The sequence below is a fragment of the Triturus cristatus genome, chromosome 3_2 (genome assembly GCF_964204655.1).
Source record: "Triturus cristatus chromosome 3_2, aTriCri1.1, whole genome shotgun sequence".
Lineage (NCBI taxonomy): Eukaryota > Metazoa > Chordata > Amphibia > Caudata > Salamandridae > Triturus > Triturus cristatus.
In genome coordinates, this window is record NC_140584.1 from 918,166,835 (window position 1) to 918,189,321 (window position 22,487).

At 40.9% G+C, this 22,487-nt stretch overlaps 7 non-coding genes across 7 annotated transcripts; all 7 read left to right on the forward strand.

Moving 5' to 3' along the window:
- The first annotated feature begins 1,399 nt into the window (after positions 1 to 1,399).
- Positions 1,400 to 1,615, forward strand: LOC146858635 (small nucleolar RNA U3). The gene has a single exon (XR_014980155.1). It is a non-coding gene; the product is annotated as a small nucleolar RNA U3 (small nucleolar RNA).
- Positions 1,616 to 4,776: 3,161 nt separating this feature from the next.
- LOC146858636 (small nucleolar RNA U3) lies at positions 4,777 to 4,992 on the forward strand. The gene has a single exon (XR_014980573.1). It is a non-coding gene; the product is annotated as a small nucleolar RNA U3 (small nucleolar RNA).
- Positions 4,993 to 8,109: 3,117 nt separating this feature from the next.
- On the forward strand, positions 8,110 to 8,325 carry LOC146858637 (small nucleolar RNA U3). The gene has a single exon (XR_014980574.1). It is a non-coding gene; the product is annotated as a small nucleolar RNA U3 (small nucleolar RNA).
- Positions 8,326 to 11,486: 3,161 nt separating this feature from the next.
- Positions 11,487 to 11,702, forward strand: LOC146858638 (small nucleolar RNA U3). Its single transcript, XR_014980576.1, has one exon. It is a non-coding gene; the product is annotated as a small nucleolar RNA U3 (small nucleolar RNA).
- Positions 11,703 to 14,863: 3,161 nt separating this feature from the next.
- LOC146858639 (small nucleolar RNA U3) lies at positions 14,864 to 15,079 on the forward strand. Its single transcript, XR_014980577.1, has one exon. It is a non-coding gene; the product is annotated as a small nucleolar RNA U3 (small nucleolar RNA).
- Positions 15,080 to 18,196: 3,117 nt separating this feature from the next.
- On the forward strand, positions 18,197 to 18,412 carry LOC146858640 (small nucleolar RNA U3). Its single transcript, XR_014980156.1, has one exon. It is a non-coding gene; the product is annotated as a small nucleolar RNA U3 (small nucleolar RNA).
- A 3,161-nt stretch (positions 18,413 to 21,573) lies between these two features.
- On the forward strand, positions 21,574 to 21,789 carry LOC146858641 (small nucleolar RNA U3). The gene has a single exon (XR_014980579.1). It is a non-coding gene; the product is annotated as a small nucleolar RNA U3 (small nucleolar RNA).
- The last annotated feature ends 698 nt before the right edge of the window (positions 21,790 to 22,487 follow it).

Sequence of the window (22,487 nt, forward strand, 5' to 3'; positions counted from 1 at the left end):
TTTCTGGCAAGTATTCACTTCCCAGTGTAAAAAGTCTTCTGTACACAAAACATAAACTATATTTTGGATACTTCTGTAGTGCTGAGACACCTAAAGGTCTTTTAGCTTTGAAAAGCTGCATGAATTCAAGCTGGGTGGTAGTACAAGTTGTTCATGTGAACGCTTTCTTAGATAGCCAGGCATTCAGGGCTCTTCTGAAAGTGATAGGTTCCGTTATCTCCCGTATGTGCTGCAAGAGGTTTTTCACTAAGTCTGGACCCCCGTCGAAGTTCATCGTCTGCTTAGAGTCTTACATGTGAACTGGGGAACAGTTAGGGGCATATCATCAAGCTGGTGATAAAAAATGATCGCCTAATTAGCAAGGTCACGCTAACGCGTGAAACCTTGCATTAGCGTCGGGATTCCTAACGCCCAGCTTTGCATCTCTAATGAGATGCAAAGTGGGCGTACCTGACCTGACATGACAGGAGAAATGTCGCTAAGTGACATTTCTCCTATCATCAAGGCCCACGCTATGAAGCATAGCGGCAGGAAAAGTAGCGATAACCCCTGTTATTGCTACTTTCCTTACGCCTGCTTCAGGACTGACTTAGCCATGGTATCCTATGTAAGGTGGATATCATGGCTAAGTTTGTGAGTCCCTATCAGCAAGCTAACGCCACACTTCGTGACATTATCGCTGGGTTTCCAGCGATAATCTCACGTTAGGCAGTTAGCGTTAGGATTTTTATCGTTTTTGAGATAAGCGTTGCTAATAGCACGTTATCTCAGCGATAATAATCCACGCTAGCCGGCGATAATTATCCTAGCGCTAAGTGCGCTTAGCGATAATTATCGCCGGTTGTTGCTGATATGCCCCTTAGTTTGTTTGGGGAAACTAATCAAAGATGTTGCGGTACATTTGATCTGTGGTGCAACTGTTCAAAATTTAAAGGTAGCTTGAATGCTACAACGTTTGTTTCCACGCTTGCAACCTTAGCAGGTCCCTTCTCGCTAGTGATCAGTGTCACTCTTTTGGCTGTTTGACAGATGCTAATCTGGACCAACTATTTGGATTAAAAATCATCTGTATGATCTTGTGGAACCTGCAGTTTTTTGAAGAATTTTCCAACTCTCCCTGTGGTACAGCATTGGGTCAGGAACAGGCAGGCTGAATTTGATTGGTTGCTGATTTAAAATATGTAAATTTATAAAGCAGTGTCTCACCAGGATCTATTGAGTAGGCTTTAATGTAAATAAAGGCGTATGCGTGTGCATCTGTGGAATATTATCTTGTGGAGTAAAAAATATGTTTATATTTATATGTTTTTATTTCCGTTGATGATGCCGAACCTTGTCTTACTGTAAGTAGGAAGGGTTTCCACCCTTTCTGTCTGTGTGAGCTATAAAGAATTTTGTTAAGACTATACTTTCAGGGATCATTTCTATAGTTTTTAACTGAGGAAATGTCTTTGAAAGTGTCTGGTCTTCGCTAACCACGAGGAAGAATTGTAGTTTTCTCTTTTGGGCGTGAAGTGAGTGAACAGTGTTGCATTCATGTAGCTGCTGTTTGCTATTGATGATCGTTCCTGTTCCTTTCAGGAGGATTGGAGAAAGAGAACACAAACTGAGTGGTTAGCTTTTATTTTTGGGTGTAAGAAAGTCTATCAGTTTCTAATTTCTTGTTTAGTTTGTCATTTCTTTTTTGATTTCTTTGGTTTCTTGTAACTTAACTGTTGAGTATATGAATACTTATTAGAAGCTGTTGAGCTTTCTTGGACTTGTGGTTTTTGCAAGAGGTTCTCTTTGAAAGGCACCTCTCACCATCAGTTGATAATTTGGTATGTTATTTATAAAAAAAGCTTTGTTTTTCGAACATGGATAGTAAAGAGTACATTTTAAATGGACTGTGCGTATGAGCTATTTGTAGAGCCTAGACTTCTGCAAGGCAACTACTGCTACTCAAAAGATTTATCACTCTTTCGAATAGACTGTTTAAAGAAACCTGCTAATGCTAGTTAGGCCGTTTAGAGTAAGAGGAAGCGTAACACCCTGGCTTCTTACAACTTACAAGGCTGCGGTGGATCTTAGACTGCTTAGGATGAAAAACTACTCCTTTGGTATTTGTTAAAGTTTTCACAGCTATTCGTGCGGTGCAAAGCAGAAGTAAGGGACTGCGTCTGTTTACTTTTCATTATAAAAGCTTGCGTGCTCAGCACAAAATCTTGCAGCTCCCAACAAGCCCCTGTGCAACCCTTAGTACATCAAGGGCTTGATGCATTCGAACTTTGGAATTTTGCAAGATCCATTGGGGGACAGAGGAGTTGCAACGATCGAATAATGGTCAGAACGAGCCACCTGCTCCAGCAAGTGCCATTTTTTTGGTTCTCCTGGTTCAAGTTAGAGTATTCTTACTTCATTGACGGGAATGTTGTGATATCAGTATAGACTTTCTGCCTCGGGTATCACATTGATTAAATGTTCTATCCCCTCGATATAGAAGCTCAGCTTTAACTTGAGTCTATAACTCAAACAGAGGGTATTTAATGACCATTGTAGCCCCCTGTAGCGTTGTCCTATGGTATTTTAGAACACTGGAAGATTGAGAGCCTCATGTAGAGAATCGGAATATCAGCTGGTTGTAAATAGTAAAATAAGCCCTGTGCCTTGAAAGTTCTATAGCTGTAATGGCTAGAACCCCAAATGCCACCATTTTGGATATCCACTATGCTGCGACACCTATGAAACGAGGTAGGTGGGCTGGCGCCAGGCCGTAAATTGTAGAAGTTTACAGTTTGGTGACAGGCCAGGTGAATACCCAGAGCCTTTGCCTCTTCTTGGCTTTGTAAGAGTCTGGGGCATCGCCCGACTGTTTTTCCAGCCATGGTCTGTTTTTACGTAAAAATTACAAAGTTGAGACCATATTGTGATAGCCTTTTAGCCTGCCCCAAGAGGCGATTTTCCTGGTCCCCTTTCTTGTGTTTGTCCAGTGCCTTCAACTTTAGTCTATCATGCTGAATTAAACTTTAGTTAGCTGCAGAGATTGCAGTGTCAGGTTTTAATTATCTATCACTGATCTGCTGAGAGCTTAGCCAGGTGGCAGAAAAAATGCTCTTGTGATATCTTCCTGTAACCCTTGGACAGCTTGGCATAGAGTTATAAAACTCTTTGTCTTGATATGTTATGTAGAGTCAAGATTGAAATAGTATTTGTAAGTGGCCCAAAGGTGTTGCAGATAAGTTCTGATCTAAAAAGGAAGGGCACAGGCAGAGTTTAATTTTTGAAACAACTGTCTACTGTTGATGGCCGTTCCTTTCTTCATTTCAGGATATGCTGTAAAACGGAATTATATACTGAAAAGTTCAATTCCTGTTCTAATCAATATTAGATACAAAACGTTTCTGGCAAGTATTCACTTCCCAGTGTAAAAAGTCTTCTGTACACAAAACATAAACTATATTTTGGATACTTCTGTAGTGCTGAGACACCTAAAGGTCTTTTAGCTTTGAAAAGCTGCATGAATTCAAGCTGGGTGGTAGTACAAGTTGTTCATGTGAACGCTTTCTTAGATAGCCAGGCATTCAGGGCTCTTCTGAAAGTGATAGGTTCCGTTATCTCCCGTATGTGCTGCAAGAGGTTTTTCACTAAGTCTGGACCCCCGTCGAAGTTCATCGTCAGCTTAGAGTCTTACATGTGAACTGGGGAACAGTTAGGGGCATATCAGCAAGCTGGTGATAAAAAATGATCGCCTAATTAGCAAGGTCACGCTAACGCGTGAAACCTTGCATTAGCGTCGGGATTCCTAACGCCCAGCTTTGCATCTCTAATGAGATGCAAAGTGGGCGTACCTGACCTGACATGACAGGAGAAATGTCGCTAAGCGACATTTCTCCTATCATCAAGGCCCACGCTATGAAGCATAGCGGCAGGAAAAGTAGCGATAACCCCTGTTATTGCTACTTTCCTTACGCCTGCTTCAGGACTGACTTAGCCATGGTATCCTATGTAAGGTGGATATCATGGCTAAGTTTGTGAGTCCCTATCAGCAAGCTAACGCCACACTTCGTGACATTATCGCTGGGTTTCCAGCGATTATCTCACGTTAGGCAGTTAGCGTTAGGATTTTTATCGTTTTTGAGATAAGCGTTGCTAATAGCACGTTATCTCAGCGATAATAATCCACGCTAGCCGGCGATAATTATCCTAGCGCTAAGTGCGCTTAGCGATAATTATCGCCGGTTGTTGCTGATATGCCCCTTAGTTTGTTTGGGGAAACTAATCAAAGATGTTGCCGTACATTTGATCTGTGGTGCAACTGTTCAAAATTTAAAGGTAGCTTGAATGCTACAACGTTTGTTTCCACGCTTGCAACCTTAGCAGGTCCCTTCTCGCTAGTGATCAGTGTCACTCTTTTGGCTGTTTGACAGATGCTAATCTGGACCAACTATTTGGATTAAAAATCATCTGTATGATCTTGTGGAACCTGCAGTTTTTTGAAGAATTTTCCAACTCTCCCTGTGGTACAGCATTGGGTCAGGAACAGGCAGGCTGAATTTGATTGGTTGCTGATTTAAAATATGTAAATTTATAAAGCAGTGTCTCACCAGGATCTATTGAGTAGGCTTTAATGTAAATAAAGGCGTATGCGTGTGCATCTGTGGAATATTATCTTGTGGAGTAAAAAATATGTTTATATTTATATGTTTTTATTTCCGTTGATGATGCCGAACCTTGTCTTACTGTAAGTAGGAAGGGTTTCCACCCTTTCTGTCTGTGTGAGCTATAAAGAATTTTGTTAAGACTATACTTTCAGGGATCATTTCTATAGTTTTTAACTGAGGAAATGTGTTTGAAAGTGTCTGGTCTTCGCTAACCACGAGGAAGAATTGTAGTTTTCTCTTTTGGGCGTGAAGTGAGTGAACAGTGTTGCATTCATGTAGCTGCTGTTTGCTATTGATGATCGTTCCTGTTCCTTTCAGGAGGATTGGAGAAAGAGAACACAAACTGAGTGGTTAGCTTTTATTTTTGGGTGTAAGAAAGTCTATCAGTTTCTAATTTCTTGTTTAGTTTGTCATTTCTTTTTTGATTTCTTTGGTTTCTTGTAACTTAACTGTTAAGTATATGAATACTTATTAGAAGCTGTTGAGCTTTCTTGGACTTGTGGTTTTTGCAAGAGGTTCTCTTTGAAAGGCACCTCTCACCATCAGTTGATAATTTGGTATGTTATTTATAAAAAAAGCTTTGTTTTTCGAACATGGATAGTAAAGAGTACATTTTAAATGGACTGTGCGTATGAGCTATTTGTAGAGCCTAGACTTCTGCAAGGCAACTACTGCTACTCAAAAGATTTATCACTCTTTCGAATAGACTGTTTAAAGAAACCTGCTAATGCTAGTTAGGCCGTTTAGAGTAAGAGGAAGCGTAACACCCTGGCTTCTTACAACTTACAAGGCTGCGGTGGATCTTAGACTGCTTAGGATGAAAAACTACTCCTTTGGTATTTGTTAAAGTTTTCACAGCTATTCGTGCGGTGCAGCTTGCGTGCTCAGCAGAAAATCTTGCAGCTCCCAACAAGCCCCTGTGCAACCCTTAGTACATCAAGGGCTTGATGCATTCGAACTTTGGAATTTTGCAAGATCCATTGGGGGACAGAGGAGTTGCAACGATCGAATAATGGTCAGAACGAGCCACCTGCTCCAGCAAGTGCCATTTTTTTGGTTCTCCTGGTTCAAGTTAGAGTATTCTTACTTCATTGACGGGAATGTTGTGATATCAGTATAGACTTTCTGCCTCGGGTATCACATTGATTAAATGTTCTATCCCCTCGATATAGAAGCTCAGCTTTAACTTGAGTCTATAACTCAAACAGAGGGTATTTAATGACCATTGTAGCCCCCTGTAGCGTTGTCCTATGGTATTTTAGAACACTGGAAGATTGAGAGCCTCATGTAGAGAATCGGAATATCAGCTGGTTGTAAATAGTAAAATAAGCCCTGTGCCTTGAAAGTTCTATAGCTGTAATGGCTAGAACCCCAAATGCCACCATTTTGGATATCCACTATGCTGCGACACCTATGAAACGAGGTAGGTGGGCTGGCGCCAGGCCGTAAATTGTAGAAGTTTACAGTTTGGTGACAGGCCAGGTGAATACCCAGAGCCTTTGCCTCTTCTTGGCTTTGTAAGAGTCTGGGGCATCGCCCGACTGTTTTTCCAGCCATGGTCTGTTTTTACGTAAAAATTACAAAGTTGAGACCATATTGTGATAGCCTTTTAGCCTGCCCCAAGAGGCGATTTTCCTGCTCCCCTTTCTTGTGTTTGTCCAGTGCCTTCAACTTTAGTCTATCATGCTGAATTAAACTTTAGTTAGCTGCAGAGATTGCAGTGTCAGGTTTTAATTATCTATCACTGATCTGCTGAGAGCTTAGTCAGGTGGCAGAAAAAATGCTCTTGTGATATCTTCCTGTAACCCTTGGACAGCTTGGCATAGAGTTATAAAACTCTTTGTCTTGATATGTTATGTAGAGTCAAGATTGAAATAGTATTTGTAAGTGGCCCAAAGGTGTTGCAGATAAGTTCTGATCTAAAAAGGAAGGGCACAGGCAGAGTTTAATTTTTGAAACAACTGTCTACTGTTGATGGCCGTTCCTTTCTTCATTTGAGGATATGCTGTAAAACGGAATTATATACTGAAAAGTTCAATTCCTGTTCTAATCAATATTAGATACAAAACGTTTCTGGCAAGTATTCACTTCCCAGTGTAAAAAGTCTTCTGTACACAAAACATAAACTATATTTTGGATACTTCTGTAGTGCTGAGACACCTAAAGGTCTTTTAGCTTTGAAAAGCTGCATGAATTCAAGCTGGGTGGTAGTACAAGTTGTTCATGTGAACGCTTTCTTAGATAGCCAGGCATTCAGGGCTCTTCAGAAAGTGATAGGTTCCGTTATCTCCCGTATGTGCTGCAAGAGGTTTTTCACTAAGTCTGGACCCCTGTCGAAGTTCATCGTCTGCTTAGAGTCTTACATGTGAACTGGGGAACAGTTAGGGGCATATCATCAAGCTGGTGATAAAAAATGATCGCCTAATTAGCAAGGTCACGCTAACGCGTGAAACCTTGCATTAGCGTCGGGATTCCTAACGCCCAGCTTTGCATCTCTAATGAGATGCAAAGTGGGCGTACCTGACCTGACATGACAGGAGAAATGTCGCTAAGCGACATTTCTCCTATCATCAAGGCCCACGCTATGAAGCATAGCGGCAGGAAAAGTAGCGATAACCCCTGTTATTGCTACTTTCCTTACGCCTGCTTCAGGACTGACTTAGCCATGGTATCCTATGTAAGGTGGATATCATGGCTAAGTTTGTGAGTCCCTATCAGCAAGCTAACGCCACACTTCGTGACATTATCGCTGGGTTTCCAGCGATAATCTCACGTTAGGCAGTTAGCGTTAGGATTTTTATCGTTTTTGAGATAAGCGTTGCTAATAGCACGTTATCTCAGCGATAATAATCCACGCTAGCCGGCGATAATTATCCTAGCGCTAAGTGCGCTTAGCGATAATTATCGCCGGTTGTTGCTGATATGCCCCTTAGTTTGTTTGGGGAAACTAATCAAAGATGTTGCGGTACATTTGATCTGTGGTGCAACTGTTCAAAATTTAAAGGTAGCTTGAATGCTACAACGTTTGTTTCCACGCTTGCAACCTTAGCAGGTCCCTTCTCGCTAGTGATCAGTGTCACTCTTTTGGCTGTTTGACAGATGCTAATCTGGACCAACTATTTGGATTAAAAATCATCTGTATGATCTTGTGGAACCTGCAGTTTTTTGAAGAATTTTCCAACTCTCCCTGTGGTACAGCATTGGGTCAGGAACAGGCAGGCTGAATTTGATTGGTTGCTGATTTAAAATATGTAAATTTATAAAGCAGTGTCTCACCAGGATCTATTGAGTAGGCTTTAATGTAAATAAAGGCGTATGCGTGTGCATCTGTGGAATATTATCTTGTGGAGTAAAAAATATGTTTATATTTATATGTTTTTATTTCCGTTGATGATGCCGAACCTTGTCTTACTGTAAGTAGGAAGGGTTTCCACCCTTTCTGTCTGTGTGAGCTATAAAGAATTTTGTTAAGACTATACTTTCAGGGATCATTTCTATAGTTTTTAACTGAGGAAATGTGTTTGAAAGTGTCTGGTCTTCGCTAACCACGAGGAAGAATTGTAGTTTTCTCTTTTGGGCGTGAAGTGAGTGAACAGTGTTGCATTCATGTAGCTGCTGTTTGCTATTGATGATCGTTCCTGTTCCTTTCAGGAGGATTGGAGAAAGAGAACACAAACTGAGTGGTTAGCTTTTATTTTTGGGTGTAAGAAAGTCTATCAGTTTCTAATTTCTTGTTTAGTTTGTCATTTCTTTTTTGATTTCTTTGGTTTCTTGTAACTTAACTGTTGAGTATATGAATACTTATTAGAAGCTGTTGAGCTTTCTTGGACTTGTGGTTTTTGCAAGAGGTTCTCTTTGAAAGGCACCTCTCACCATCAGTTGATAATTTGGTATGTTATTTATAAAAAAAGCTTTGTTTTTCGAACATGGATAGTAAAGAGTACATTTTAAATGGACTGTGCGTATGAGCTATTTGTAGAGCCTAGACTTCTGCAAGGCAACTACTGCTACTCAAAAGATTTATCACTCTTTCGAATAGACTGTTTAAAGAAACCTGCTAATGCTAGTTAGGCCGTTTAGAGTAAGAGGAAGCGTAACACCCAGGCTTCTTACAACTTACAAGGCTGCGGTGGATCTTAGACTGCTAAGGATGAAAAACTACTCCTTTGGTATTTGTTAAAGTTTTCACAGGAATTCGTGCGGTGCAAAGCAGAAGTAAGGGACTGCGTCTGTTTACTTTTCATTATAAAAGCTTGCGTGCTCAGCACAAAATCTTGCAGCTCCCAACAAGCCCCTGTGCAACCCTTAGTACATCAAGGGCTTGATGCATTCGAACTTTGGAATTTTGCAAGATCCATTGGGGGACAGAGGAGTTGCAACGATCGAATAATGGTCAGAACGAGCCACCTGCTCCAGCAAGTGCCATTTTTTTGGTTCTCCTGGTTCAAGTTAGAGTATTCTTACTTCATTGACGGGAATGTTGTGATATCAGTATAGACTTTCTGCCTCGGGTATCACATTGATTAAATGTTCTATCCCCTCGATATAGAAGCTCAGCTTTAACTTGAGTCTATAACTCAAACAGAGGGTATTTAATGACCATTGTAGCCCCCTGTAGCGTTGTCCTATGGTATTTTAGAACACTGGAAGATTGAGAGCCTCATGTAGAGAATCGGAATATCAGCTGGTTGTAAATAGTAAAATAAGCCCTGTGCCTTGAAAGTTCTATAGCTGTAATGGCTAGAACCCCAAATGCCACCATTTTGGATATCCACTATGCTGCGACACCTATGAAACGAGGTAGGTGGGCTGGCGCCAGGCCGTAAATTGTAGAAGTTTACAGTTTGGTGACAGGCCAGGTGAATACCCAGAGCCTTTGCCTCTTCTTGGCTTTGTAAGAGTCTGGGGCATCGCCCGACTGTTTTTCCAGCCATGGTCTGTTTTTACGTAAAAATTACAAAGTTGAGACCATATTGTGATAGCCTTTTAGCCTGCCCCAAGAGGCGATTTTCCTGCTCCCCTTTCTTGTGTTTGTCCAGTGCCTTCAACTTTAGTCTATCATGCTGAATTAAACTTTAGTTAGCTGCAGAGATTGCAGTGTCAGGTTTTAATTATCTATCACTGATCTGCTGAGAGCTTAGTCAGGTGGCAGAAAAAATGCTCTTGTGATATCTTCCTGTAACCCTTGGACAGCTTGGCATAGAGTTATAAAACTCTTTGTCTTGATATGTTATGTAGAGTCAAGATTGAAATAGTATTTGTAAGTGGCCCAAAGGTGTTGCAGATAAGTTCTGATCTAAAAAGGAAGGGCACAGGCAGAGTTTAATTTTTGAAACAACTGTCTACTGTTGATGGCCGTTCCTTTCTTCATTTGAGGATATGCTGTAAAACGGAATTATATACTGAAAAGTTCAATTCCTGTTCTAATCAATATTAGATACAAAACGTTTCTGGCAAGTATTCACTTCCCAGTGTAAAAAGTCTTCTGTACACAAAACATAAACTATATTTTGGATACTTCTGTAGTGCTGAGACACCTAAAGGTCTTTTAGCTTTGAAAAGCTGCATGAATTCAAGCTGGGTGGTAGTACAAGTTGTTCATGTGAACGCTTTCTTAGATAGCCAGGCATTCAGGGCTCTTCTGAAAGTGATAGGTTCCGTTATCTCCCGTATGTGCTGCAAGAGGTTTTTCACTAAGTCTGGACCCCTGTCGAAGTTCATCGTCTGCTTAGAGTCTTACATGTGAACTGGGGAACAGTTAGGGGCATATCATCAAGCTGGTGATAAAAAATGATCGCCTAATTAGCAAGGTCACGCTAACGCGTGAAACCTTGCATTAGCGTCGGGATTCCTAACGCCCAGCTTTGCATCTCTAATGAGATGCAAAGTGGGCGTACCTGACCTGACATGACAGGAGAAATGTCGCTAAGCGACATTTCTCCTATCATCAAGGCCCACGCTATGAAGCATAGCGGCAGGAAAAGTAGCGATAACCCCTGTTATTGCTACTTTCCTTACGCCTGCTTCAGGACTGACTTAGCCATGGTATCCTATGTAAGGTGGATATCATGGCTAAGTTTGTGAGTCCCTATCAGCAAGCTAACGCCACACTTCGTGACATTATCGCTGGGTTTCCAGCGATAATCTCACGTTAGGCAGTTAGCGTTAGGATTTTTATCGTTTTTGAGATAAGCGTTGCTAATAGCACGTTATCTCAGCGATAATAATCCACGCTAGCCGGCGATAATTATCCTAGCGCTAAGTGCGCTTAGCGATAATTATCGCCGGTTGTTGCTGATATGCCCCTTAGTTTGTTTGGGGAAACTAATCAAAGATGTTGCCGTACATTTGATCTGTGGTGCAACTGTTCAAAATTTAAAGGTAGCTTGAATGCTACAACGTTTGTTTCCACGCTTGCAACCTTAGCAGGTCCCTTCTCGCTAGTGATCAGTGTCACTCTTTTGGCTGTTTGACAGATGCTAATCTGGACCAACTATTTGCATTAAAAATCATCTGTATGATCTTGTGGAACCTGCAGTTTTTTGAAGAATTTTCCAACTCTCCCTGTGGTACAGCATTGGGTCAGGAACAGGCAGGCTGAATTTGATTGGTTGCTGATTTAAAATATGTAAATTTATAAAGCAGTGTCTCACCAGGATCTATTGAGTAGGCTTTAATGTAAATAAAGGCGTATGCGTGTGCATCTGTGGAATATTATCTTGTGGAGTAAAAAATATGTTTATATTTATATGTTTTTATTTCCGTTGATGATGCCGAACCTTGTCTTACTGTAAGTAGGAAGGGTTTCCACCCTTTCTGTCTGTGTGAGCTATAAAGAATTTTGTTAAGACTATACTTTCAGGGATCATTTCTATAGTTTTTAACTGAGGAAATGTGTTTGAAAGTGTCTGGTCTTCGCTAACCACGAGGAAGAATTGTAGTTTTCTCTTTTGGGCGTGAAGTGAGTGAACAGTGTTGCATTCATGTAGCTGCTGTTTGCTATTGATGATCGTTCCTGTTCCTTTCAGGAGGATTGGAGAAAGAGAACACAAACTGAGTGGTTAGCTTTTATTTTTGGGTGTAAGAAAGTCTATCAGTTTCTAATTTCTTGTTTAGTTTGTCATTTCTTTTTTGATTTCTTTGGTTTCTTGTAACTTAACTGTTGAGTATATGAATACTTATTAGAAGCTGTTGAGCTTTCTTGGACTTGTGGTTTTTGCAAGAGGTTCTCTTTGAAAGGCACCTCTCACCATCAGTTGATAATTTGGTATGTTATTTATAAAAAAAGCTTTGTTTTTCGAACATGGATAGTAAAGAGTACATTTTAAATGGACTGTGCGTATGAGCTATTTGTAGAGCCTAGACTTCTGCAAGGCAACTACTGCTACTCAAAAGATTTATCACTCTTTCGAATAGACTGTTTAAAGAAACCTGCTAATGCTAGTTAGGCCGTTTAGAGTAAGAGGAAGCGTAACACCCAGGCTTCTTACAACTTACAAGGCTGCGGTGGATCTTAGACTGCTAAGGATGAAAAACTACTCCTTTGGTATTTGTTAAAGTTTTCACAGGAATTCGTGCGGTGCAAAGCAGAAGTAAGGGACTGCGTCTGTTTACTTTTCATTATAAAAGCTTGCGTGCTCAGCACAAAATCTTGCAGCTCCCAACAAGCCCCTGTGCAACCCTTAGTACATCAAGGGCTTGATGCATTCGAACTTTGGAATTTTGCAAGATCCATTGGGGGACAGAGGAGTTGCAACGATCGAATAATGGTCAGAACGAGCCACCTGCTCCAGCAAGTGCCATTTTTTTGGTTCTCCTGGTTCAAGTTAGAGTATTCTTACTTCATTGACGGGAATGTTGTGATATCAGTATAGACTTTCTGCCTCGGGTATCACATTGATTAAATGTTCTATCCCCTCGATATAGAAGCTCAGCTTTAACTTGAGTCTATAACTCAAACAGAGGGTATTTAATGACCATTGTAGCCCCCTGTAGCGTTGTCCTATGTTATTTTAGAACACTGGAAGATTGAGAGCCTCATGTAGAGAATCGGAATATCAGCTGGTTGTAAATAGTAAAATAAGCCCTGTGCCTTGAAAGTTCTATAGCTGTAATGGCTACAACCCCAAATGCCACCATTTTGGATATCCACTTTGCTGCGACACCTATGAAACGAGGTAGGTGGGCTGGCGCCAGGCCGTAAATTGTAGAAGTTTACAGTTTGGTGACAGGCCAGGTGAATACCCAGAGCCTTTGCCTCTTCTTGGCTTTGTAAGAGTCTGGGGCATCGCCCGACTGCTTTTCCAGCCATGGTCTGTTTTTACGTAAAAATTACAAAGTTGAGACCATATTGTGATAGCCTTTTAGCCTGCCCCAAGAGGCGATTTTCCTGGTCCCCTTTCTTGTGTTTGTCCAGTGCCTTCAACTTTAGTCTATCATGCTGAATTAAACTTTAGTTAGCTGCATAGATTGCAGCGTCAGGTTTTAATTATCTATCACTGATCTGCTGAGAGCTTAGCCAGGTGGCAGAAAAAATGCTCTTGTGATATCTTCCTGTAACCCTTGGACAGCTTGGAATAGAGTTATAAAACTCTTTGTCTTGATATGTTATGTAGAATCAAGATTGAAATAGTATTTGTAAGTGGCCCAAAGGTGTTGCAGATAAGTTCTGATCTAAAAAGGAAGGGCACAGGCAGAGTTTAATTTTTGAAACAACTGTCTACTGTTGATGGCCGTTCCTTTCTTCATTTGAGGATATGCTGTAAAACGGAATTATATACTGAAAAGTTCAATTCCTGTTCTAATGAACATTAGATACAAAACGTTTCTGGCAAGTATTCACTTCCCAGTGTAAAAAGTCTTCTGTACACAAAACATAAACTATATTTTGGATACTTCTGTAGTGCTGAGACACCTAAAGGTCTTTTAGCTTTGAAAAGCTGCATGAATTCAAGCTGGGTGGTAGTACAAGTTGTTCATGTGAACGCTTTCTTAGATAGCCAGGCATTCAGGGCTCTTCTGAAAGTGATAGGTTCCGTTATCTCCCGTATGTGCTGCAAGAGGTTTTTCACTAAGTCTGGACCCCCGTCGAAGTTCATCGTCTGCTTAGAGTCTTACATGTGAACTGGGGAACAGTTAGGGGCATATCAGCAAGCTGGTGATAAAAAATGATCGCCTAATTAGCAAGGTCACGCTAACGCGTGAAACCTTGCATTAGCGTCGGGATTCCTAACGCCCAGCTTTGCATCTCTAATGAGATGCAAAGTGGGCGTACCTGACCTGACATGACAGGAGAAATGTCGCTAAGCGACATTTCTCCTATCATCAAGGCCCACGCTATGAAGCATAGCGGCAGGAAAAGTAGCGATAACCCCTGTTATTGCTACTTTCCTTACGCCTGCTTCAGGACTGACTTAGCCATGGTATCCTATGTAAGGTGGATATCATGGCTAAGTTTGTGAGTCCCTATCAGCAAGCTAACGCCACACTTCGTGACATTATCGCTGGGTTTCCAGCGATTATCTCACGTTAGGCAGTTAGCGTTAGGATTTTTATCGTTTTTGAGATAAGCGTTGCTAATAGCACGTTATCTCAGCGATAATAATCCACGCTAGCCGGCGATAATTATCCTAGCGCTAAGTGCGCTTAGCGATAATTATCGCCGGTTGTTGCTGATATGCCCCTTAGTTTGTTTGGGGAAACTAATCAAAGATGTTGCCGTACATTTGATCTGTGGTGCAACTGTTCAAAATTTAAAGGTAGCTTGAATGCTACAACGTTTGTTTCCACGCTTGCAACCTTAGCAGGTCCCTTCTCGCTAGTGATCAGTGTCACTCTTTTGGCTGTTTGACAGATGCTAATCTGGACCAACTATTTGGATTAAAAATCATCTGTATGATCTTGTGGAACCTGCAGTTTTTTGAAGAATTTTCCAACTCTCCCTGTGGTACAGCATTGGGTCAGGAACAGGCAGGCTGAATTTGATTGGTTGCTGATTTAAAATATGTAAATTTATAAAGCAGTGTCTCACCAGGATCTATTGAGTAGGCTTTAATGTAAATAAAGGCGTATGCGTGTGCATCTGTGGAATATTATCTTGTGGAGTAAAAAATATGTTTATATTTATATGTTTTTATTTCCGTTGATGATGCCGAACCTTGTCTTACTGTAAGTAGGAAGGGTTTCCACCCTTTCTGTCTGTGTGAGCTATAAAGAATTTTGTTAAGACTATACTTTCAGGGATCATTTCTATAGTTTTTAACTGAGGAAATGTGTTTGAAAGTGTCTGGTCTTCGCTAACCACGAGGAAGAATTGTAGTTTTCTCTTTTGGGCGTGAAGTGAGTGAACAGTGTTGCATTCATGTAGCTGCTGTTTGCTATTGATGATCGTTCCTGTTCCTTTCAGGAGGATTGGAGAAAGAGAACACAAACTGAGTGGTTAGCTTTTATTTTTGGGTGTAAGAAAGTCTATCAGTTTCTAATTTCTTGTTTAGTTTGTCATTTCTTTTTTGATTTCTTTGGTTTCTTGTAACTTAACTGTTATGTATATGAATACTTATTAGAAGCTGTTGAGCTTTCTTGGACTTGTGGTTTTTGCAAGAGGTTCTCTTTGAAAGGCACCTCTCACCATCAGTTGATAATTTGGTATGTTATTTATAAAAAAAGCTTTGTTTTTCGAACATGGATAGTAAAGAGTACATTTTAAATGGACTGTGCGTATGAGCTATTTGTAGAGCCTAGACTTCTGCAAGGCAACTACTGCTACTCAAAAGATTTATCACTCTTTCGAATAGACTGTTTAAAGAAACCTGCTAATGCTAGTTAGGCCGTTTAGAGTAAGAGGAAGCGTAACACCCTGGCTTCTTACAACTTACAAGGCTGCGGTGGATCTTAGACTGCTTAGGATGAAAAACTACTCCTTTGGTATTTGTTAAAGTTTTCACAGCTATTCGTGCGGTGCAGCTTGCGTGCTCAGCAGAAAATCTTGCAGCTCCCAACAAGCCCCTGTGCAACCCTTAGTACATCAAGGGCTTGATGCATTCGAACTTTGGAATTTTGCAAGATCCATTGGGGGACAGAGGAGTTGCAACGATCGAATAATGGTCAGAACGAGCCACCTGCTCCAGCAAGTGCCAATTTTTTGGTTCTCCTGGTTCAAGTTAGAGTATTCTTACTTCATTGACGGGAATGTTGTGATATCAGTATAGACTTTCTGCCTCGGGTATCACATTGATTAAATGTTCTATCCCCTCGATATAGAAGCTCAGCTTTAACTTGAGTCTATAACTCAAACAGAGGGTATTTAATGACCATTGTAGCCCCCTGTAGCGTTGTCCTATGGTATTTTAGAACACTGGCAGATTGAGAGCCTCATGTAGAGAATCGGAATATCAGCTGGTTGTAAATAGTAAAATAAGCCCTGTGCCTTGAAAGTTCTATAGCTGTAATGGCTAGAACCCCAAATGCCACCATTTTGGATATCCACTATGCTGCGACACCTATGAAACGAGGTAGGTGGGCTGGCGCCAGGCCGTAAATTGTAGAAGTTTACAGTTTGGTGACAGGCCAGGTGAATACCCAGAGCCTTTGCCTCTTCTTGGCTTTGTAAGAGTCTGGGGCATCGCCCGACTGTTTTTCCAGCCATGGTCTGTTTTTACGTAAAAATTACAAAGTTGAGACCATATTGTGATAGCCTTTTAGCCTGCCCCAAGAGGCGATTTTCCTGGTCCCCTTTCTTGTGTTTGTCCAGTGCCTTCAACTTTAGTCTATCATGCTGAATTAAACTTTAGTTAGCTGCATAGATTGCAGCGTCAGGTTTTAATTATCTATCACTGATCTGCTGAGAGCTTAGCCAGGTGGCAGAAAAAATGCTCTTGTGATATCTTCCTGTAACCCTTGGACAGCTTGGCATAGAGTTATAAAACTCTTTGTCTTGATATGTTATATAGAATCAAGATTGAAATAGTATTTGTAAGTGGCCCAAAGGTGTTGCAGATAAGTTCTGATCTAAAAAGGAAGGGCACAGGCAGAGTTTAATTTTTGAAACAACTGTCTACTGTTGATGGCCGTTCCTTTCTTCATTTGAGGATATGCTGTAAAACGGAATTATATACTGAAAAGTTCAATTCCTGTTCTAATCAATATTAGATACAAAACGTTTCTGGCAAGTATTCACTTCCCAGTGTAAAAAGTCTTCTGTACACAAAACATAAACTATATTTTGGATACTTCTGTAGTGCTGAGACACCTAAAGGTCTTTTAGCTTTGAAAAGCTGCATGAATTCAAGCTGGGTGGTAGTACAAGTTGTTCATGTGAACGCTTTCTTAGATAGCCAGGCATTCAGGGCTCTTCTGAAAGTGATAGGTTCCGTTATCTCCCGTATGTGCTGCAAGAGGTTTTTCACTAAGTCTGGACCCCCGTCGAAGTTCATCGTCTGCTTAGAGTCTTACATGTGAACTGGGGAACAGTTAGGGGCATATCATCAAGCTGGTGATAAAAAATGATCGCCTAATTAGCAAGGTCACGCTAACGCGTGAAACCTTGCATTAGCGTCGGGATTCCTAACGCCCAGCTTTGCATCTCTAATGAGATGCAAAGTGGGCTTACCTGACCTGACATGACAGGAGAAATGTTGCTAAGCGACATTTCTCCTATCATCAAGGCCCACGCTATGAAGCATAGTGGCAGGAAAAGTAGCGATAACCCCTGTTATTGCTACTTTCCTTACGCCTGCTTCAGGACTGACTTAGCCATGGTATCCTATGTAAGGTGGATATCATGGCTAAGTTTGTGAGTCCCTATCAGCAAGCTAACGCCACACTTCGTGACATTATCGCTGGGTTTCCAGCGATTATCTCAAGTTAGGCAGTTAGCGTTAGGATTTTTATCGTTTTTGAGATAAGCGTTGCTAATAGCACGTTATCTCAGCGATAATAATCCACGCTAGCCGGCGATAATTATCCTAGCGCTAAGTGCGCTTAGCGATAATTATCGCCGGTTGTTGCTGATATGCCCCTTAGTTTGTTTGGGGAAACTAATCAAAGATGTTGCGGTACATTTGATCTGTGGTGCAACTGTTCAAAATTTAAAGGTAGCTTGAATGCTACAACGTTTGTTTCCACGCTTGCAACCTTAGCAGGTCCCTTCTCGCTAGTGATCAGTGTCACTCTTTTGGCTGTTTGACAGATGCTAATCTGGACCAACTATTTGGATTAAAAATCATCTGTATGATCTTGTGGAACCTGCAGTTTTTTGAAGAATTTTCCAACTCTCCCTGTGGTACAGCATTGGGTCAGGAACAGGCAGGCTGAATTTGATTGGTTGCTGATTTAAAATATGTAAATTTATAAAGCAGTGTCTCACCAGGATCTATTGAGTAGGCTTTAATGTAAATAAAGGCGTATGCGTGTGCATCTGTGGAATATTATCTTGTGGAGTAAAAAATATGTTTATATTTATATGTTTTTATTTCCGTTGATGATGCCGAACCTTGTCTTACTGTAAGTAGGAAGGGTTTCCACCCTTTCTGTCTGTGTGAGCTATAAAGAATTTTGTTAAGACTATACTTTCAGGGATCATTTCTATAGTTTTTAACTGAGGAAATGTCTTTGAAAGTGTCTGGTCTTCGCTAACCACGAGGAAGAATTGTAGTTTTCTCTTTTGGGCGTGAAGTGAGTGAACAGTGTTGCATTCATGTAGCTGCTGTTTGCTATTGATGATCGTTCCTGTTCCTTTCAGGAGGATTGGAGAAAGAGAACACAAACTGAGTGGTTAGCTTTTATTTTTGGGTGTAAGAAAGTCTATCAGTTTCTAATTTCTTGTTTAGTTTGTCATTTCTTTTTTGATTTCTTTGGTTTCTTGTAACTTAACTGTTGAGTATATGAATACTTATTAGAAGCTGTTGAGCTTTCTTGGACTTGTGGTTTTTGCAAGAGGTTCTCTTTGAAAGGCACCTCTCACCATCAGTTGATAATTTGGTATGTTATTTATAAAAAAAGCTTTGTTTTTCGAACATGGATAGTAAAGAGTACATTTTAAATGGACTGTGCGTATGAGCTATTTGTAGAGCCTAGACTTCTGCAAGGCAACTACTGCTACTCAAAAGATTTATCACTCTTTCGAATAGACTGTTTAAAGAAACCTGCTAATGCTAGTTAGGCCGTTTAGAGTAAGAGGAAGCGTAACACCCAGGCTTCTTACAACTTACAAGGCTGCGGTGGATCTTAGACTGCTAAGGATGAAAAACTACTCCTTTGGTATTTGTTAAAGTTTTCACAGGAATTCGTGCGGTGCAAAGCAGAAGTAAGGGACTGCGTCTGTTTACTTTTCATTATAAAAGCTTGCGTGCTCAGCACAAAATCTTGCAGCTCCCAACAAGCCCCTGTGCAACCCTTAGTACATCAAGGGCTTGATGCATTCGAACTTTGGAATTTTGCAAGATCCATTGGGGGACAGAGGAGTTGCAACGATCGAATAATGGTCAGAACGAGCCACCTGCTCCAGCAAGTGCCATTTTTTTGGTTCTCCTGGTTCAAGTTAGAGTATTCTTACTTCATTGACGGGAATGTTGTGATATCAGTATAGACTTTCTGCCTCGGGTATCACATTGATTAAATGTTCTATCCCCTCGATATAGAAGCTCAGCTTTAACTTGAGTCTATAACTCAAACAGAGGGTATTAAATGACCATTGTAGCCCCCTGTAGCGTTGTCCTATGTTATTTTAGAACACTGGAAGATTGAGAGCCTCATGTAGAGAATCGGAATATCAGCTGGTTGTAAATAGTAAAATAAGCCCTGTGCCTTGAAAGTTCTATAGCTGTAATGGCTACAACCCCAAATGCCACCATTTTGGATATCCACTTTGCTGCGACACCTATGAAACGAGGTAGGTGGGCTGGCGCCAGGCCGTAAATTGTAGAAGTTTACAGTTTGGTGACAGGCCAGGTGAATACCCAGAGCCTTTGCCTCTTCTTGGCTTTGTAAGAGTCTGGGGCATCGCCCGACTGCTTTTCCAGCCATGGTCTGTTTTTACGTAAAAATTACAAAGTTGAGACCATATTGTGATAGCCTTTTAGCCTGCCCCAAGAGGCGATTTTCCTGGTCCCCTTTCTTGTGTTTGTCCAGTGCCTTCAACTTTAGTCTATCATGCTGAATTAAACTTTAGTTAGCTGCATAGATTGCAGCGTCAGGTTTTAATTATCTATCACTGATCTGCTGAGAGCTTAGCCAGGTGGCAGAAAAAATGCTCTTGTGATATCTTCCTGTAACCCTTGGACAGCTTGGAATAGAGTTATAAAACTCTTTGTCTTGATATGTTATGTAGAATCAAGATTGAAATAGTATTTGTAAGTGGCCCAAAGGTGTTGCAGATAAGTTCTGATCTAAAAAGGAAGGGCACAGGCAGAGTTTAATTTTTGAAACAACTGTCTACTGTTGATGGCCGTTCCTTTCTTCATTTGAGGATATGCTGTAAAACGGAATTATATACTGAAAAGTTCAATTCCTGTTCTAATGAACATTAGATACAAAACGTTTCTGGCAAGTATTCACTTCCCAGTGTAAAAAGTCTTCTGTACACAAAACATAAACTATATTTTGGATACTTCTGTAGTGCTGAGACACCTAAAGGTCTTTTAGCTTTGAAAAGCTGCATGAATTCAAGCTGGGTGGTAGTACAAGTTGTTCATGTGAACGCTTTCTTAGATAGCCAGGCATTCAGGGCTCTTCTGAAAGTGATAGGTTCCGTTATCTCCCGTATGTGCTGCAAGAGGTTTTTCACTAAGTCTGGACCCCCGTCGAAGTTCATCGTCTGCTTAGAGTCTTACATGTGAACTGGGGAACAGTTAGGGGCATATCAGCAAGCTGGTGATAAAAAATGATCGCCTAATTAGCAAGGTCACGCTAACGCGTGAAACCTTGCATTAGCGTCGGGATTCCTAACGCCCAGCTTTGCATCTCTAATGAGATGCAAAGTGGGCGTACCTGACCTGACATGACAGGAGAAATGTCGCTAAGCGACATTTCTCCTATCATCAAGGCCCACGCTATGAAGCATAGCGGCAGGAAAAGTAGCGATAACCCCTGTTATTGCTACTTTCCTTACGCCTGCTTCAGGACTGACTTAGCCATGGTATCCTATGTAAGGTGGATATCATGGCTAAGTTTGTGAGTCCCTATCAGCAAGCTAACGCCACACTTCGTGACATTATCGCTGGGTTTCCAGCGATTATCTCACGTTAGGCAGTTAGCGTTAGGATTTTTATCGTTTTTGAGATAAGCGTTGCTAATAGCACGTTATCTCAGCGATAATAATCCACGCTAGCCGGCGATAATTATCCTAGCGCTAAGTGCGCTTAGCGATAATTATCGCCGGTTGTTGCTGATATGCCCCTTAGTTTGTTTGGGGAAACTAATCAAAGATGTTGCCGTACATTTGATCTGTGGTGCAACTGTTCAAAATTTAAAGGTAGCTTGAATGCTACAACGTTTGTTTCCACGCTTGCAACCTTAGCAGGTCCCTTCTCGCTAGTGATCAGTGTCACTCTTTTGGCTGTTTGACAGATGCTAATCTGGACCAACTATTTGGATTAAAAATCATCTGTATGATCTTGTGGAACCTGCAGTTTTTTGAAGAATTTTCCAACTCTCCCTGTGGTACAGCATTGGGTCAGGAACAGGCAGGCTGAATTTGATTGGTTGCTGATTTAAAATATGTAAATTTATAAAGCAGTGTCTCACCAGGATCTATTGAGTAGGCTTTAATGTAAATAAAGGCGTATGCGTGTGCATCTGTGGAATATTATCTTGTGGAGTAAAAAATATGTTTATATTTATATGTTTTTATTTCCGTTGATGATGCCGAACCTTGTCTTACTGTAAGTAGGAAGGGTTTCCACCCTTTCTGTCTGTGTGAGCTATAAAGAATTTTGTTAAGACTATACTTTCAGGGATCATTTCTATAGTTTTTAACTGAGGAAATGTGTTTGAAAGTGTCTGGTCTTCGCTAACCACGAGGAAGAATTGTAGTTTTCTCTTTTGGGCGTGAAGTGAGTGAACAGTGTTGCATTCATGTAGCTGCTGTTTGCTATTGATGATCGTTCCTGTTCCTTTCAGGAGGATTGGAGAAAGAGAACACAAACTGAGTGGTTAGCTTTTATTTTTGGGTGTAAGAAAGTCTATCAGTTTCTAATTTCTTGTTTAGTTTGTCATTTCTTTTTTGATTTCTTTGGTTTCTTGTAACTTAACTGTTAAGTATATGAATACTTATTAGAAGCTGTTGAGCTTTCTTGGACTTGTGGTTTTTGCAAGAGGTTCTCTTTGAAAGGCACCTCTCACCATCAGTTGATAATTTGGTATGTTATTTATAAAAAAAGCTTTGTTTTTCGAACATGGATAGTAAAGAGTACATTTTAAATGGACTGTGCGTATGAGCTATTTGTAGAGCCTAGACTTCTGCAAGGCAACTACTGCTACTCAAAAGATTTATCACTCTTTCGAATAGACTGTTTAAAGAAACCTGCTAATGCTAGTTAGGCCGTTTAGAGTAAGAGGAAGCGTAACACCCTGGCTTCTTACAACTTACAAGGCTGCGGTGGATCTTAGACTGCTTAGGATGAAAAACTACTCCTTTGGTATTTGTTAAAGTTTTCACAGCTATTCGTGCGGTGCAGCTTGCGTGCTCAGCAGAAAATCTTGCAGCTCCCAACAAGCCCCTGTGCAACCCTTAGTACATCAAGGGCTTGATGCATTCGAACTTTGGAATTTTGCAAGATCCATTGGGGGACAGAGGAGTTGCAACGATCGAATAATGGTCAGAACGAGCCACCTGCTCCAGCAAGTGCCAAT